The sequence below is a fragment of the Leptonychotes weddellii genome, chromosome 16 (assembly GCF_054177405.1).
Source record: "Leptonychotes weddellii isolate Sample4059 chromosome 16, ASM5417740v2, whole genome shotgun sequence".
NCBI classification, from domain to species: Eukaryota; Metazoa; Chordata; class Mammalia; order Carnivora; family Phocidae; genus Leptonychotes; species Leptonychotes weddellii.
This window is the reverse complement of record NC_138384.1, coordinates 14921281-14940596: the sequence shown is the minus strand read 5'-3', so window position 1 is coordinate 14940596 and position 19316 is coordinate 14921281. Positions and strand designations below refer to the sequence as shown.

Sequence of the window (19316 nt, the reverse complement as noted above, 5' to 3'; positions counted from 1 at the left end):
ACTGGCATTGGGGATAGTTCCCATAATTCCTTCTAGTAACTTGAATAGGGGTAAAAAGTAGTAAACAAAAAAAGGCAGAGGGGCACCTGGGTGGCTCAGTTGTTAAGCGTCTGCCTTCGGCTTAGGTCAGGATCCCAGGGTTCTGGGATCGAGCCCTGCATCGGGCTCCCTGCTCAGCAGGAAAGCCTGCTTCTCCCTCTCCCACTCCCCCTGCTTGGGTTCCCTCTCTCGCTGTGTCTTTCTCTATCAAATAGATAAAATCTTTGAAAAAAAAAAAAAGCAGAAACCTCTCATAGTGTAGATAATGTAAATGAACTTTTTAAAAATTTTCTTATGTTATGTTAATCACCGTATATTACATCATTAGTTTTTGATGTAGTGTTCCATGTTTCATTGTTTGCATATAACACCCAGTGCTCCATGCAGAACGTGCCCTCTTTAATACCCATCACCAGGCTAACCCATCCCCCCACCCCCCAAACTTTTTTTTTTAAAGTCTTTTATTTTTCTTATTCCAGTATAGTTAGTATACAATGTTATATTAGTTTCAGGTGTACAATATAGTGATTCAACAATTTTTTTCTTTATTGTAATCATTTTATTTTTTATCATAATAAGTGTACTCTTTAATCCCCATCCCCTATTTCCTGGATTATCCCACCAACCTCTCCTCTGGTAACCATCGGTTTTTCTCTATAAGAGTCTCTTTCTTGGTTTGTCTCTCTTTGTCTTTGCTTATTTGTTTCTTAAATTCCACATATGAGTAAGATCATAAGGTATTTGTCTTCCTTTGACTTACTTCGCTGAGCATTGTACTCTCTAGCTCTATCCAAGGTGTTGCAAATAGTAAGATTTCATTCTTTTTTATGGCTGAATAATATTCTACTATGTATGTATACCACATCTTCTTTATCCATTCATCTATTGATGGACAGTCGGACTGCGTCCATAGTTTGGCTTTTGTAAATAATGCCGCTATAAACATTTGGGTGCTTGTATCCCTGCGAATTAGTATTTCTGTATTCTTTGGGTAAATACCTAGTAGTGCAATCACTGGATCATAGGGTAGTTCTATTTTTAATGTTTTGGGGAAACTCCATACTGTTTTCCAGAGTGGCTGCTTTTCCACCAACAGTGTAAGAGGGTTTCCCTTTCTCTGCATCCTTGCCAACACCTGTTGTTTCCTGTGTTGTTTATTTTAGCCATTCTGACAGGTATGAGGTGGTATCTCATTGTAGTTTTGATTTCTATTTCCCCCATGATGAGTGATGTTGAGCATCTTTTCATGTGTCTGTTGGCCATCTGGATGTTGTCTTTGGTGAATATCTGTTCCATGTCTTATGTCCATTTTTTAATTGGATTATTTGTTTTTTTTTTTTGGGTGTTGAGTTCCATCAGTTCTTTATATATTTTGGATACTAACCCTTTATCAGATATGTTATTTGCAAATATCTTCTCCCATTCTGTATGTTGCCTTTTCATTTTGTTGATTGTTTGCTTTGCTTTGCAGAAACTTTTTATTTGTATGTAGTCCTAGTAGTTTATTTTTGCTTTTATTTCTTTTGTCTCAGGAGACATATATACAAAGGTGTTGCTATGGCCAACATCAGAGAGATTCCTTTAAGAGATTGCTCTCTTAAAGGATGTTTATGATTTTAGGTCTCGCATTTAGGTCCTTAATCTATTTTGAGTTTATTTTTGTGTATGGTGAAAAAAAATGGTCCTGTTTCATTCTTTTGCATGTGGCTGTCCAATTTTCCCAAGGCCATTTATTGAAGAGACTGTCTTTTTCCCATTGGATATTCATTTCTCCTTTGTTGACGATTAATTGACCTTGTAATTGTGGGTTTATTTCTGGGTTCTCTGTTCTATTCCATTGATCTATGTGTCTATTTTTATGCCAGCACCGTACTGTTTTAATTACTATTGCTTTGCAATACAACTTGAAATCTGGAATTGTGATACCTCCAGTTGTTTTTTTCTTTTTCAAGATTACTTTGGTTATTTGAGGTCTTTTGTGTTTCCATACAAATTTTAGGATTGCTCTAGTTCTGTGAAAAATGCTGTTGGTATTTTGATAGGGATTGGAATTAAATCTGTGGATTGCTTTGGGTAGTATAGACACTTTAACAACATTTATTCTTCCAACTCATTTGCATGGAATGTCTTTCCATTTCTTCACATCTTATCTTGAATTTCTTTCACCAGTATTCTATAGTTTTCAGAATACAGGTCTTTCAGCTCTTTGGTTAAGTTTATTCCTAGATATTTTACTGTTTTTGGGGCAATTGTAAATGGAATTGTTTTCTTAATTTCACTTTCTGCTGCTTCATTATTAGTGCATAGGAATGCAACAGATTTCTGTACATTAATTTTGTATCCTGCGACTTTACTGACTTCACTAGTCAGTTCTAGTAGTTTTTTGGTGGAGTCTTTCGGGTTTCCTATATATAGTGTCATGTCATTTGCAAATAGTGAAAGTTTTACTTCTTCCTTACCAGCTTGGATGCCTTTTATTTCTTGTTGTTGTCTGATTGCTGTGGCTAGGACTTCGAGTACTATGTTGAATAAAATTGATGAGAGTGGATATCCTTGTCTTGTTCCTGACCTTAGGGGAAAAGCTCTCAGTTTACCCACTGAATATTGATGTAGGCTGTGGACTTTTCATATAAGGCCTTTATTATGTTGAGATATGTTTGTTCTAGACCTGTTTTGTTTAGGGTTTTTATTATGAATGGATGCTATATATTTTCAATTCTATACTTCTGCAACTCTACATTACTCTGTGCTCATTATGTTAAGTGTAGTCTTTAATCCCCATCACTTATTTCACCCATCCTCCCACCCACCTCCCCTCTGGTAGCCATCAGTTTGTTCTCTATAGCTAAGAGTCCATTTCTTGATTTGTTTCTCTTTCCCTCTCTCCTCTCTTTTTTACCTTGGTTTATGTTTTTTGTTTGTTTGTTTCTTAAATTCTCCATTTGAGCGAAATCATATGGTATTTGTCTTTCTCTGATTGACTTATTTTGCATTATACTCTCTAGCTCTATCCTTATTGTTGCAAATGTCAATATTTCATTATTTTTTATGGCTAAATAATATTCTGTTGTATATATATACCACATCTTTATCCATTCATCTATTGATGGATGTCTGGGCTACTTCCATATCTTGGCTATTGTAAACACTGGTGCAGTAAACATAGGGGTACATATATCCTTCCGAATTAGTGGTTTTGTATTTTTGGGGTAAACACCCAGTAGTGCGATTACTGGATCATAGGGTAGTTCTATTTTTAATTTTTTGAGTAATCTCCATACTGTTTTCCACAGTGATTGTACAGTTGGCATTCCCACCAACAGTGCATGAGGGTTCCTTTTTCTCCACATCCTCACCAACACTTGTTGTTTCTTATGTAATGTAAGTGAACTTGGAAGGTATCATTTGCAAATGAAAAAACTAATTTTAAGATGGTAAGAGTTTAAAGATACAAATTTGAAATGGAAAATATATTTGAAACTAAGTACACTGTCAAGTGGAAGTTGTTATTTAAAAGAGAATAGGACAAAGTAAAAACTTATGAAGTGTACACTCTTAAAGTGTGTTGTAATTGATGGTAACATTTTCATTGCAAATACTTACCTGTCCTTAGAGAGTGCATACATTTGATGAAAGTGCTCTTCATATGAATGTGCATGAGCACACACAGATGGTCTTGGTCTTAAGAGTAATCAGCTATAAAAGAAACTCTTCCCATGACAGGTGAAGTTAAAGAGCCCAGAGAAGAGAAGTGATTGGCCCAAGGTCCTACATCTCATTCATGACAGAGTTGGAGCTAGAACCCAAGGAACTCCAGTGCATTTCCACTCATCACTCTGTGGGTGATTTCAGGAGCCCTTGAGAAATTCAGATGCTTCCTCATCTACCTAATTGATTCCAAGAAGGAGGCTTTTGACTTTCTGAAGAATCAGAGATTCATACCTTTCATTTTATCACTGCTTAGTGTAGTCCAAGTAGCTCAAGCTTTAAGCCAGGTGGACTTGGGTTTAAAATCTAGCACTGACACTCGGAGCTGCCATACTGTGCAACTCCAGCAGGTACCATCACAGGTAGCATATGTGAATAGGGCTGAGATTAACAAGAGGCATGGGATGGGTTAGTCTTATACATACCTTAATAATTTTTTAGGCATAGTATCAGATGCTGCTTTTTGATTTTGATGGCTGATGTGATTAGACTTTTTCCACACTAAGGACCATGTGTAAAGAGCCATTCTAGACAGGAACATACATGTGCTTTAATAAGTATCAAAAATGAACATAATCAAAATCATCCATTATTTGGGAGCTCTGGTAATGGTTACAAGAGCTAGAGCAGGGGCTCCTATCTTCTATCACTCTGCTTTGGGAAGTCCTGGCCCTACAGTCCTCCTCCCATGCAAGGTCCTGGTTGAAGGCCTGACCACCTCTGTGAAATGATGATAAACTAATGAACCTTTGAGAAGTTACCAAAGGGGAAGAGGTTGTAGGTTATGGCCTCTGTCATCACCCAGAGGGCAGGAATGAGTACAGAAGAGCTACTCTGTACACAAGAACATCCTTATTCCAGCTTTACTCTCCATTTATTTGTGGGATTGGTGAGAGCTTGCTAGGATTCTAGAATTTATTGGATTGTCCCTCAGTTTATAAAACCTCTGTGATCTGAATCTGGGTCTCAGAGACTAGGAATCAGTGGGAGAGACTGAATTTTACTTTTGTAATTTTTATGGTCTACTGAGCAAATTAATACCATCATTAAATTGCTAGTTTCTTCCAAATTAAGAAAATGAATTATTTTAAAAATAATTTTAGAAGAACCCATTTACATATGGACAGGATAATTATATTATAACACAATCTTGTATTTAAGTTGGGGCTTGTATTATTTAAGTTGGTAGTCTAATTTAGTGGGTGTCTGTGGTTGGTTATTAAAACAGCCTGCAGTGATTCACACACGCATGTTCCACAACCCCTTTGTAATGTGATGTTGTTCTTCCCATCAAGAAATGGAGTCTCCTCTACCTCCTTGAATCGGGGCTGGGTTTGTGACCTGCTTTGACTGACAGGATGTGATTGAAGTGATCTGCAGTGCTAAACCTAGGTATTACAGCTTCTGTATAGCTAGAGGGGGAGCTGATCTGTTAGGTAAAGAAATATGGGCTATCCTGCTGGAGAGAGGCCACATGGAGCAGCCTCAGCCAACAGCCAGCCCCCGGGCTCCAGATGGTGAGTAAGGCAGTCTTGAATCTTACAGTCCCAGCAGAGACACTGCTCTTCTGAGTCCCACCCAGATTCTTGGCCTACAGATTTGTGAGTCTCTCAGTATGTGGATGCAAAGTCATGGGGCTGAATGAGACCATGTGGTGCGTGGGTACTGTCAATAGATAAGAGATCCCTGAGACTCTCACACAATAAAATGGTGGTTGTTTTAAGCCAATAAGTATGTATGCAGCAATAGATAATTAATCACAATCTAGCTGTTAATCAGAATCATCATAGGAGCTTTCCTAAAAAATGGATTCCTGGGTCCCATCTCCAGAGAGGTTCTGATTTGGAAGGTCTGCTGGGGAGGGAGTCATCCCAAGCCTCTGTAATTTCCCCCTGTGCAACTGTCATTTGGAAAAACTACAAATCAATAGAGAAGTTGAAGGAACAGCACAGCAAACACCTAACCAAACTTCTATATTTACTGATTGTTAATTTTACCATATTTGTTTTATCCATCAATTAGTTTGTCTATCTTATGCATCTTTTTTCTAAAATCATTTGAAACTAAATTAGAGATGTCATGTTATTTCATTTTTAAATACCTCACTGTTTATTGCCTAGGGAAAGAACGTTTTCTTACATGACATTACCATTCTCATATCTGAGGCAATTAATATTGATTCAACAATGTCATTTAATATATACTCTATATTCAAATTTCATAAATATGGAAATGTCCTTTACAGTTTTTTTTTTTTTTTTAAATTAAATGCCTACTCCTTTAAAAGAAACCCCACTTTTTACGTTCTGGATCACATCTCTTGCCTTTAAGGCTTCTTTTTCTTGCATCATCAATTTCTGCCTCTTTACAGAATTACTATCAGCACATAAATTCATGCTCTGTCATCACCTTTCCCTTAACTTCACATGTCCCCAATCCCCAACTCGTCTAGGGCCCCATCTCCTGGCTACCTTTTACAACAAAATTTAAATCCTAAAAGTTGCTGACACTGGCTGTTTATACTTCATTATGTCTCATTCTCTTCTCAAAACAGTCCTAGTCTTTGGCCCTCTCAACTCCGTAGAAACTCTGGTTTTAAGGTCACCAATGATCTTTTTTTCCAATCCAGGGGTCATGTCTATAACCTCATATTCCTTGACTTTTCAGATCTTTTTCCATACCTGACCACTCCCTCCTCAAAAGTTGTCTGTCGCTTTGGCTTTTGTGTCAGCATGTTTTCCTGGTTTCCCTTCTGTCTCTGTGGCTGGGGCTTCTTGCTCTTTTGCTGAACTTGGTCACCCTTTCTGACTGACCTCTCGGTGTGGGAGAGTCTCAGGGATCTTTTATCTATGATAGTACTTCCCCTTACCCCCCATGTGATCTCATTCAGCCCCTTGACTTTGCATCTACATTCTGAGAGACTCCCAAATTCATATCCAGCCCTGACCTCTCCTGTGAGTTCGGGCCCCCAAAACCAACTGCTTCCTTGATACGTCTAACTTAAATGTTCCTCCACCTTGTTTTTGCCTCTAAGTCTTTGCCATCTTGGTTGCTTTAACCACCCAGTTTCTAAAGCCAAAGCCTAGGAGTAAGTTGATCACCCTGCACAGCCACCCTATTAGCAAGACCTGTCAACTCCACCTCAATGGGGCCATATAAAAGGGACCCTGAGAGTGCCTGACTTTTCTCACCTACTGCCTTTGTGGTCCAAGTCCCCATCACCTCCAGCGTAGATCACTTCAAGATCCTTTAAGCTGGCCTCTCTGATTTCTTTTTACTCCCTAATCTATTTTCCTGATGATTTTTTCTTTTTTTGTCATTCCTCTGCTTAAAAGATGTAAATTTTTCCATTACAATTAAATTCCGAACTCTTTATCGGCCTATATATCCTATGTGATCTGGCCGTGCATAGCTATCTCTGCGATTGCATCTTTATTTTTCTTCAGGTTTTTATTTAAATTCTAGTTCGTTAATGTAGAGTGTAATATTAGTTTCAGGTGTACAGCTAGTGATTCAACACTTGCATATGACACCCAGTGCTCATCACAAGTACACTCCTTAATCCCCAGGAGACTGCATCTTGCTAACCATGCTGTAGCTGTGTTGGCCTTCTCTTTGCTCCGTAAACCTGCCCTGTTTTATTTTCTTTATGAGACTTATATATCCTAATAGTAATTGCTCATTTGTTGACTGTGTTCCACTTACCATCCTCTTTAAATTTACTGAGTTGTATTCTTTTATGATTTGTTCATTGTTGTCTCCAATATGTAGAATAGTACCTGGCACTTACCTGGTAGTAAATAACTGTTGAAATAATGAATTGGTGAATGATGGCAACATTAGAAATCTGGGATTCGTCCTACACTCCTGTCATGCTCTTGCTTTCTAATCAGTAGCCAAGTGCTGTAAATTTTGTATTCTTGATTTTTCTGAAATCCCTCCCTTTTCCCCACTCCACCATTGCTGCCTTGGCTTATGTTATCAGCACCCAAAAGGTGTCTAAACCTCCGCTCAAAGAGTGACTCCTGGATACAACTTTTTCTTTTTCTATAGTAAGAACTAGTCCCTCCTTCAGCCATAGGACTTCTAAGGCTTTATCACACTTAACTTTTACTGTGTTTATCTACTTTTACTACATTGCAATTCCTCTCGAGGCGGGGGCTACATCTTTCTGTTTTTTCTTTTTTTCACACCTAGCAGAGTTCCTGTCATATAATAGATGTTCAGTAAATGTTTGAAAGAAGAGTGACTGAATACAAATGTAGGAGGTTGGCTCAGTGGGGCCATATAAAAACAGCTACAGCAAAACACAAACCAAAATTTAGATGTTGAACTTTAGAATTTAAAATACATTTTAAAATAAAGTATTTATTAAAATTAAATAATGATTGATAAACTTGTTTTTGTGATTCCTGTGCTTTCTGTTCCACTATCTTTAGTTCTAGCTCTTAATGTTTTTTTGTGTTATAATTTTATACCTAAAAATCTGTTATCCCTACATTTTTCTTATAGAGAATAACTTAGGGCAAAGAACCCCATGATATACTCAAGTTTCAGAAAATCTTTTTTTTTTTTTGCCCTTTGTATCTTTTGGTGTCTTTTAAATATGCTTCACATATCTAGAACAATTTAGGAAAACGATGAATAAAACTATTCACATATCCTAGGACCCTAATCTAACCTTAGGTGGTTTGAATTTCATTCTTATTTTTGCTACAATACTCACTCCATGTGTATCTTTTGTGTTTCTAAATATTGAAATCAGAAATGTCTGTGTCCATACTGGTTAAGGAAATATGGGAAGCTGTAACTTTATAGTATTTCCAGACAATGAATATACAGTATATTTTGCATGTAATTTTTATCTCCTTCCATCAAGTGTAACAATATGTTGAATTTGCCATGGCCTTTAAAGCTTCGATGTTGTGAAGAGCTCTGCATGAAATTTTAAAGAGATTGGGCCTTTCATCTTCACAGCAGCGGGGCACCACACTATAGGGACAAGAAAGAGAGAGAGAGAGATAGAACATTTCTGAAGCAATAGCAAAAAAATAACAGCAGAAGCAATTATTTCATCAAAGGTTGATTTTTTTTTTATTCCCTATTTTTTTTTTTTTTTTCAAATTTCTTAGCTGGAGATTGTCTGCCTTGTTGCCTTTGTCTCCTGGTGTATGTTTAATTTGCAGGTTTTACATGGTCAAAATGGGGAAAATTTCATAGATGAAAAGATGTTTATTTTAGAAGGTGATGTTATTGATAATAGCATTTAAATGCCTTTGCAAGGGATCTGCGTGTTAGGCGTGATGCAAAGAACTAAATGTGGCATTACCTAGAGTTCTTAGTCCATTTATCTCCTTGGGGATGTGAATGATGCAGATGTATGTTCTTTCCTACTTTGCTTTCTCCTGTTTCTCTCGTAAACATTAGCACAAACTTTGACGACTCAGGGAGTGTAAGAGAATTTTCTCTCTTCATTTCTGTGGCTAGATCAGGCATGCTTTCTTCTTATCCTGGGGTGGGGCTAGGCACTCCTAGTTATGGTGTCAGTGTGTCAGTACCAGTTCTTGGGGCGTGGAACATCATTGTGCTGTCAGTGAGGGTAACCAAATGTGGACCACCATCTTCTTTACTGTGATCTTGAGAAATTATCACGGTGAAATGCCTGGGCTTCCGCCGGGGCAGGATCCAAATCCCTCACTCAAATGAAGCTCCAGAAAGCTGCGTTTTTGGAGTTGGGAGGATCATGTCTCCCTCCAGGTATTAAACTTGGTATTTTCTCTGTTCTGCTATGGATTTGACTTTAGTCTCAGATGACCTGCTCAAACTCGTCTTTCTCCATTTTCTTTCTCTTCTCTAGGATGTTGAGAGGACTAAGTATTTGCCTGGGCTTGGAGGTCTTTGGAGGAAACCCCTTTCTGCCATATTAGTTTCCTGTTGGTGTTTTAATAAATGACTACTAACTTAGTGGCTTAAAAAAACCCCATAAATTTATATTCTGAGAGTTCTGGGGGGTCAGAAGTCTGAAATGAGTCTTATGGGGCTTATAGTGTTGGCAGGGCTGTGTTCCTTCTGGTGGCTTCTGGGGAGATCTTTTTCCTTTTGTTTTCCAGCTTATGGAGACTCTGTATTCCTTGGCTCATGGCCCCTTCCTCCATCTTCAAAGCACATCACTGTAATGTCTCCTTCCATCATCCTATTTCATTCTGGAGATTTTTAACTTAATCGCATCTGTCAAGTGCCCATTACCAAGTAAGGTAACGTATTCACAGGTTCTGGGGGTCAGGACATGGATGTTTTGAGGAGGGGGATTATTCAGCCTACCCCCTCCAACATTATACCATATAAAATTTTTGTTATCCTCATCTGGCTTCTTTCCATTTGTGAATGCACAGTTCATTTCGTCCTCAACTGCAACAACTATGAACTGTTGCACAAGAGAGAGAAGTTTAGTTCTCCTTGCCAGAGTTTCTCCTAAGTGTCAAAACAGTGATCAGCTTCAGGAAAGTAAACTTCTTTCAGGGGTGGCTCCATAGGTAATTGGGAATGTCCTCTCATTTTTAAGAAGACTGTGGAGTCTGATGAAGCAGAATTTTAGGGTCCATTGCTCTAGCTTCACCCAATGCAGAGAGGTACAAAATAGGTTAGAATCCCGGCTCTTCTAAACTTCCTGAGTGGGTAGAAAAACTGCTGAGATTTACTAAATATCTCTTGTCATTTTTTGGGCAATCCCCTCTCTGACCAACTATTGATTGTTTCAGGAAGATCTCTCCCTTCTTTGTCAAACAGTCACTGCATCCTCTGGGCTCCTGTAGCACTTGATGCGTACTTCTGTTGTAACCCTATTGTAATTATTTGTCTTTGTTTCTGAACAAATGGATTTGTTTAAGAGTAGGAATCCTGCCTTGTTATCTACCTTCTATTTCTTTCAATATTTCTGCCACTGTTCTTGGCACAGAATAAGCTCTTAGCAGATATTTTTCTGCATGAGTGAATTACTAAACAACCCTATGGAGTAAGGCCCAAACATAAGAAAATCACAAAATCTCCTTTAGTCCCCCAGCTCCCTTGTTTACGCTCCTTATTTCATGCTTGTTGCATGCCTTCCCTCTGTTGGACTGCTTTCTCTTCTCCAAACCACTTTCTATTTCATCTTCAAATCTTTGTTCCCACTGTGATAATATAAGTGACAATTGAGGAGACTTACTCTGTGCTAGCCTCAATACAAAGCACTTGACAGACATTTAATCCTCATGTACCCATATGTGATTGTCATTTTACTTACATCAATTGAGATGTAATTCCTGAGACCACACAGCTACTAAGGAGTAGCTCTGGGGTTTGAACTCAGTGGCTCAGCTCCAGAGCCCATTTTGAGAACTACCTCTGCCTCCTGATAGGGGTTTCCATTCAAAAGGAATTGCTTAGTATTTCCAAAAAGCTCTTCATTCCCTTTGTGCCCGTCATACTGCCTAAAAAATGTACATCTATTTAGCATTGAAGTTTGGAGTGAGGGTTTTAGTTAGGAGGGCTTCTCTACAGTTATAAGTCAGACTCTTCAGCGAATACTGGGATAGAGCCACTCTGGAGAACTCCTTGGAATCCATTTGCCAACCACATATCTCAATCAACCATAGTCATGAATGCCTGAAAATTGATTTCCAAGGAAGCCATAGTCATTACTTGACTAAACTGCATCTGCCATTCTCTCCTCCTATGTCACTGGTGTTCAAATTTTTTGTGTAAAACAGTGGAACCCATTCTTCTTCTTCAAAAACAAAATCTCATGTAGGCCAAAAAAATATGTAAAACAGATAAAAGTGTCCATGAATTTTCTATCAGTGTGTTCTGCCACAATTGTTTCATAAATCCATTCCTTAAGCTTAAGGACACAGTACTCTTTGCTGCCACTTCTTTCTCTCACTCTACTTGCCCCAATTTTTTATGTATTATCTCTGGGTCTGTGGGAGAACCTGGGAGAATCCAGTTGACCTACGTTTGTGATAGATTTGTGATATATATTCTTCATCAATGCCTTGTGTGAATTCAGAGCAGGCCTGAATCAGCAAAAGATGGTGGAAATATACCATAGAGGTTCCAAATTGGGGGAAATTGGCTCACTGTGGACCCATGGAGGAACTGTTGGTTTTTTAAGGAGGTCTCCTGAGGTGATATTACGTTGGTGAATCTATTGTCTAGGCCCTGGCCTTTATCCTGACAGGCTGAAAAAACTGATTTCTTGTGTAAATTTTGCGGCCTAGTTGGCCTGCTACTTGAACCAAATAGATCCTTGGATCAGAGTCATTGCTGCTCTGGAAGTATTTGAAAACGCACCATTATCACCTTTGCTGGTCTGAAACCCTTTGTTCTTTGCTTCCATGGCTAAGAATGCTTTTTTTAATTGATGCATTTTATCCTTGGCTATATTGATACATACAGCAAGGATACAGTTAAGTATTGCTGACCCAGAGGCCTTTCTGTCCCTGTTAGAGGAGAGAGCATATGTTAGTTAAGAAAATAGGTGTGGAATTAAACAGAGCTGGGTTCAAAATCCTGGCACTGCCTCGGATAAGCTGTGACCCTTGCTAATTTCGTTAGCCTCTCTAAACTCATTTGCCTTCAATAAATTAAAAACACAAAGGGTTGGGGTGCCTGGGTGTCGGTTAAGCGTCTGCCTTCAGCTCAGGTCATGATCTCAGAGTCCTGGGATTCAGCCCAGCCTTGGGCTACCCGCTCAGCAGGGAGTCTGCTTCTCCCCCTGTCCCTCACCCCACTCGTGCTCTCTCTCAAGTAAATAAATAAAATCTTTGAAAACAAAACAAAACAAAAAGCGAGGAGTTGTGAAGATTAACTGAGATACAGTGTGTGAAAGTCCTTGGTGCTTGGAATGGGAGATCACTTGGTGAATATAACTGCTAACTTTGTTAGTATTTCAGGTGGCCTCTCTTCTCTCCTCTGATCCAGTTTGTATTGGTGTTCATGTTTAACTTTCAAAGGCTCATCTTGTTTCTCTTAATTTCAGATTCCAGGAGGTTGCCCTGTGTGGTTCCGAGAGGCGAAACACTGGGTCTCCAGTGCAGCTAACTGCCCATTATCTCCTCTGACATTGAGGCAGTCATGTTACGAGGGCACCCAGTGCTAGCTTCTGCTCCCATCTGTGTGCAATGCCGACCACTCCACTGCTTTGAACCAGGGTGAAAGTGGAGGCTTCCTCCATGAAGGCACAGCTCTTTCTCTGGCTCCTTATGTGACTCCCATCTATGCTCTGCCCCTTTCTGCTGCTGAGGTATGTGTACTATAAACACATTATACACCAGTCACATAAATCAGTGCTTCTGGGAAATTCAGTTGATACAGAAGAAAGTAGTGGTCTTCCTCCACTCTCACAACCACACTAATAGTGGCTTTTTAAATGCATATCATTCTAGCCTTCTTTCTATGCATTTATGTACTTACTGTTTTTAAAAAATGGTATTATATATTTCTTGGGCAACCTTCCCTTTAAACTTAAAATTTTTTAATCTTATCATGTCAGTGCATAGAACTGTATCAGATTCTCCTAAATTTTTGTGTACTTTCCATAGATGGATGAATCAATATTTACCTTAAGAGTATTGATGATGATTTGGCTTTCCAGTTTTTTAATACTAAAAAGGTTTCAGTGAATATTTTTGGTTCAAAAAGCATGTGCCCCATTAACATTTTGATAGATATGGCCCAAGTGTACTCCTAAAACCTACTCTAACACTTTATACTCCTATCAAGAATGTGTAAGAAGGCCTATTTCCCTATATAGTCACCAATACTGGATCTTATTTAATTTTATTAATTTTTGATGATTTGATGGATAAACATTTCCTTATTTTAATTTATATTTCCTGATTATGAGATTAAGCATTTTTTCACAGGTTTTATTTTTCCTTTGTACTTCTGAATATGCCAATTTATATCTTTTTCTCAGTTTTATTTTAGATTGTTTATCTTTTTCTGTTGCTTTATGGGAGCTCTTTGTATATTGGGAATTTTAGCTCTTGGTTAAATACATAGTAACTGTTTTCTCTAGTTGTGGGTTTTTTTTTTTTTTTTTAAAGATTTGATTTTATTTATTTGACAGAGAGACACAGCGAGAGAGGGAACACAAGCAGGGGGAGTGGGAGAGGGAGAAGCAGGCCTCCTGCCGATCAGGGAGCCTGATGTGGGGCTTGATCCCAGGACTCTGGGATCATGACCTGAGCCGAAGGCAGACGCTTAACGACTGAGCCACCCAGGCGCCCCTCTAGTTGTGGTCTTAATTATGTTTTTGTATCTTTTGCTATATGTAGAAGTATTAAATTTTAACTAGTTTCTGTTTTCTTACTATGAAATTTGTTATATTTGTAAAATAATGTGGAAGTTTAAAAATTACTCAATCTTTTTTGTGGTGAAATAGGTTAATAATACTGACATGTTACAGATAAGGATACAGATATCTTATGGAATTTAAAGATCTTGCAAACTTAAGCTATTTTCAAATCAAACCAAGTATTTATTTAATACCTATATTGGAAAATACAAAATAAATGTAAAACATGGTTTCTGCCTTCAGGGCATTTGTATGAGAATCACAAGTATTTAGATATACTTTAGAAAGTCATACTGGGCATTATTTAGCTAATTGCTAAATTTTGTTAAAGAAAAAAATGGTATCGAAAGGAACTAGGTCGGGGGGGCGGGTGCGCCTGGTTGGCTTAGTTGGTTAAGTGTCTGCCTTCAGCTCAGGTCCTGGGATTGAACCCCCAAGCCCTACATCAGGCTCTCTGCTCGGCAGGGAGTCTACTCTGTCTCCTTCTCCCTCTGCCCCTGCTCATGCTCACTCTCTCTTTCAGATAAAGAAATAAAATCTTAAAAAAAAAAAAAAAAAAAAGGAACTAGGTCAGCGCAACTGGGTGGCTCAGTCGCTTAAGTGTCCAACTCTTGATTTCAGCTTAGGTTATGATCTCAGGGTTGTGAGATCGAGCCCTGCATTGGGCTCTGCACTCAGCAGGGAGTTTGCTTCTGTCCCTCTCCCTCAGCCCTCCCTGTGCTCTCACCCTCTGTCTTTCTCTCTCCCAAGTAAATAAATAAATCTTAAAACAAAACTAGGTAAACAGAGTATGTACACTAGTACCTGGTAAAGACTATAGACATAGTGGGAAACTTGAATTGGAGCGTAGAGTCTGAGAAGATTTAGTTAAGAGGTTATAGGACCTTTATGAGTTATATATTTATGAATTACAACCCCAAAACTTAGTGGCTTAAAAAATACCTATTTATTTAAGCTCATAATATTGCTGGTTGACAGTGTTGATTGGGTTAACCTGGGCACTTCCTCTGGTGTAGGATAAGCTTGGCTAATCCTGGCTGGGCTTGCTTATGCATGTATAGTCAGCTGATAGATTGCCTGGGCTTACTGGTTTGTAATGGCCACATCTGGGACAGCCAGGATGACTGGGGCTGTTTGCCACACGGGCTCTCAATCTCTAACAGGCTAGCTTGGGTCTGTTCCCATGGTAGGTACAGTTTGAGGATGGAAGCTGCCAGGCCTTTTGAGGCCTAGGCTCAGGATTGCTATATTGCCATTTTTGTGCATTTTATGGGCCCAAGCTACAAGACCACTCCAGATTCAAGGGGTCGAAAAATATGCTGTACCTCTTGATATGGGAGGTGCTAAAATATTGTGGCCATTTTTGCAGTCTACCACAGACCTCCAACTGTTCGATGAGTGATTTAATCCTTGGAATTATGTGTGATGATCACCCTTAAAATCTCTGTCTGACAGGGTCATCTAGAAATACAAATAGCAATAGAGTGGAAGTCTGAATACGAATGACTTTTTTTCCCCTTGGCCAAACTTGTGTTGGCTTTTTAGGGAAACTTACTTTCATCTTGTTTTAAATGGAATGATGAGAAATAGTGATAACCTAGATTTCTAGACTGACCACGATGATCTATGATAATTTTGTCCCCTGATACCCTTTGTAAAAAAAAAACCATACTGGTCGTGTGAAGGAGATGTGGTATTTAGTTCGGCAATGAATGCTATGATCATAAATACAAAGCATTAACTAAAAAAGCTACACATGACATTTCTCTAATTTAAAAGAACCAGTTTCTAGTCTTGAGTTCTGGTAGTCATCTCTGTTTTCAAATTAGTTGACTTTCCAATTTCTGGTTTAAAAGATTGGTATAATTGCTCTTACTTTGGTCTTGTAGAAACAGTTCTAGAAGTTAGATCAATTCTTGTGTTAACTATTTGGAGGTAAGGGAAGTGGCCAGTAAGTCCTTTCTCTAAGCTTCTCTCCATTCTCGTGATAATGGTAGCTACTTGGTTCAGGCATAGCCAAATTCAACTGCTGGTTCATGTCTTAGTTTATAAAAGAATAGTCTCTGCCAGACCTTTTTTTTTTAAAGATTTTATTTATTTATTTGACAGAGAGAGAGAGACAGGAGAGAGGGAACACAAGTAGGGGGAGTGGGAGAGGGAGAAGCAGGCTTCCTGCCAAGCAGGGAGCCCGATGCAGGGCTCGATCCCAGGACCCTGGGATCATGACCTGAGTCGAAGGCAGCCGCTTAACCGACTGAGCCACCCAGGTGCCCTCTGCCAAACCTTTAACTCAGAATGAAGCATGAGTGATATCAGAGTGTAACCTAAAATACTGTATATAAAGATGGTACTTTAAAAAGACTTAAGGAGGGCGCCTGGGTGGCTCAGTTGGTTAGGCGACTGCCTTCGGCTCAGGTCATGATCCTGGAGTCCCGGGATCGAGTCCCGCATCGGGCTCCCTGCTCGGCAGGGAGTCTGCTTCTCCCTCTGACCCTCCCCCCCTCTCATGTGCTCTCTCTCTCTCTCAAATAAATAAATAAAATCTTAAAAAATAAATAAATAAAAAGACTTAAGGTTATTTTCCATCATTTGTAATTCTTCCTTTCTTAAGGAGCAGAAACAACTTGAGATTTCTATATATTCACACAAAAAAGCCCAATTTCCCTCTGATACTTATGCATGTACGAAATGATGCTAGTTAAAATAAATATGCTGATCAGTAGAGGAATGGTGTATCATGGAGTTGTCCATGAATGCTAGAGCCAGAATCTTGTTTGAATTAAAAAGGTGTTTGCTAAATTAAGGTGCCCTACAGAGATGTATAAGGCTAGAGCTTTCAACATTCCATATTATCTTTATTGAGAGACATATTTATATCTTCCAGACTAGCAATTAATCACTCAGTAGGGTTTTTCTTTGGGGGGATGTTGTGTGCTCGTAGAGAATCTTTTTGTACTTCCAGGAACCACAAAGCATGGGCACAATTAAAATGCTGATTTAATTTATTATATTGAGGCATGGAACAAGAATGTTTAAATAATGTTGACAGGGCCAGAATTTCAGAAACACCTTTTTAAAAATGGAAAACAAATGCCTACCCCCTAAATTAAATTATATTAATAACATGTTTCTGTAAGTTGCTTGGAAGCAAAATAAAGCTCTTGACATTAATTATAATTTGAAGATGTATCATTTATTGTTAATGTGCAGTCTTTGTTAGGGGAAATACATTTCAACGGGATCTATTTGTGAAAATTAAATGGGGGAAAATTGCCTATTGAGCAAATGTCGCTTAATAAGGCTGCTTTTCTTAGAAATGTGAATTCTTAAGTAACTAAAATGTTTTAATATGCCAATAATGTTTCTATTTTTGATCCTCTCAAATTGTCTTTGTTACTTGAATTGAGATATTTCCACACAGAATTCTATTGTCAGGGGGCTTCTAAACTCTAAAAACTAGGATGGCTTTCATATATTTTGGGGTGTTGGGTAACATGTATTTGCAAAGAAAACTTCATCTGAAATCACTGTGGTTAGGTTCTTGGACCTCCTCCAAATACCTCAGCAGGACCAGAAGCCAAAGGGTCCCATTAGCAGCCTCTAACTAGCTCTCCTCTAATGAATGCTGTGTTATATGTCTTGAAATGAGGCTATGCTGGTTTCATACAAACTAGAAGGTGCCATGAGATAAAGGGATAGTTGTTTATCCTGCTGTACCATGGCAAGTGGGAGCTAATAGAGTTGCTTCTGTGCAGACCTCATGTGCAGATAGTATTCTGAAAAGCGACACATCTCCACTGTTGTGGGGGAAGGTGATTTCTTGTCCTTGTTTAAGTTTTGTTTTCTTCTGGCATTGGGACAGAAACATTTGACTTGGGCTTTCAAAGTTGATATCAAATAAAACTCTTAGATGATGTTCAAATGATGTGTTCTTCAGTGAGTGAAATAAACCATAAATGATAAATGTTGTTCCTTACCACCTGTCTGCCATTTTTGTGGACCTTGATATTGCAATTACAGAGTGGGAATTAACCCCTTTGGTCTTGATAATTCTTTTTTTTAAGATTTTATTTATTTCAGAGAGGGAGAAAGAGCAAGCGTGAGTGGGGGGAGGGGAGAGGGAGAAGCAGACTCCCTGTTGAGCAGGGAGCTTGATGCTGGGCTTGATCCCAGGACCCTGGGATCTGACCTGAGCCGAAGGCAGATGCTTAACCGACTGAGCCACCTGGGCACCCCTGGTCTTGATAATTCTGATGATAGTAGCACAAATTGGATGGAAGAAATGGAGTAATTTGTCTAAGTGTGTTCTCCCACTGGTTAAAATTCAAGCAGTCACAACGAAGTTAATATTTATTTTATGAACACTGAGGTGGTGTGAATTTTCTTCTGGGAAATGTTCCTATTTTTGTGGAAAAACTCCTTGACTTAGGTACTAAATAACAAACCATTGTTGACATTTATTTTTCCTCCTCCCTTTACTTGTCCCCCACATCTATTTAATCACCAATTCCTGTGGCTTCTACTCTTTAATATATAAATGTTATGCTCCTCACCCCTCCTCCCCAGCAGGCTCCCAAACTGCCATCACTGCAAATATTGATTTGTTTATCTGTCTGCCCTACTAGGCTGTAAACTATTTGAGGACATGAATCACGTTTTATTTGACTTGGCCACAGTGTCTGGCACATACTAAGTAATCTGTATATATTTGATATATAAATGAAGGCTTTTATGTAAACAATTCAGTCTTTCTCAACTGGGGATGGGGGTGTCTTTGGCCACCCACTCCCCCAAAAAAGGACATTTGGCAATGTCTAGAGACATTTCTGATACAACTGTGGGGTGTGTGTGTGTGTATGTGTGTATGTTCTCCTGGCATCTGGTGGGTAGAGACCAGACATGTTGCTGAATGTCCCACAATGTACATTATTGCAACAAAGAATTATCAGGCCCAAAATGTCAATGCCAAGGTTGAGAGATCCTGTTGTAATTTTTCAAAATCTGTCTCTCAAGTAGATGTACGTGTAGTAGGAGTTTATCCAGATACAAGAAAACACAATTGGAGAGACTAAATTACTATTCCAAGTCCACCCAGCTTAAGATAATAGTGATAGTAACAGGAAGTGAACCTCAGGTCCAGGTGTCCACATCTAGATAATAATATATAATTTCAATTATTTAGATGATTATTATGATTTTTAGCTTTAATTACCTGAACAATTGCCTTAGA

General features: G+C 38.7%; 1 long non-coding RNA gene across 2 annotated transcripts in view; it reads left to right on the top strand.

Annotated features, from left to right (window-relative positions):
* LOC115944040 (uncharacterized) overlaps positions 1–19316 on the top strand; it is an 892253-nt gene that overhangs the window by 51634 nt on the left and 821303 nt on the right. For both annotated transcript variants that reach the window (XR_014140819.1, XR_014140818.1), the window contains exon 2: positions 12767–13030. This is a non-coding gene — a long non-coding RNA (uncharacterized LOC115944040). The remainder of the gene's footprint in view (positions 1–12766; positions 13031–19316) is intronic.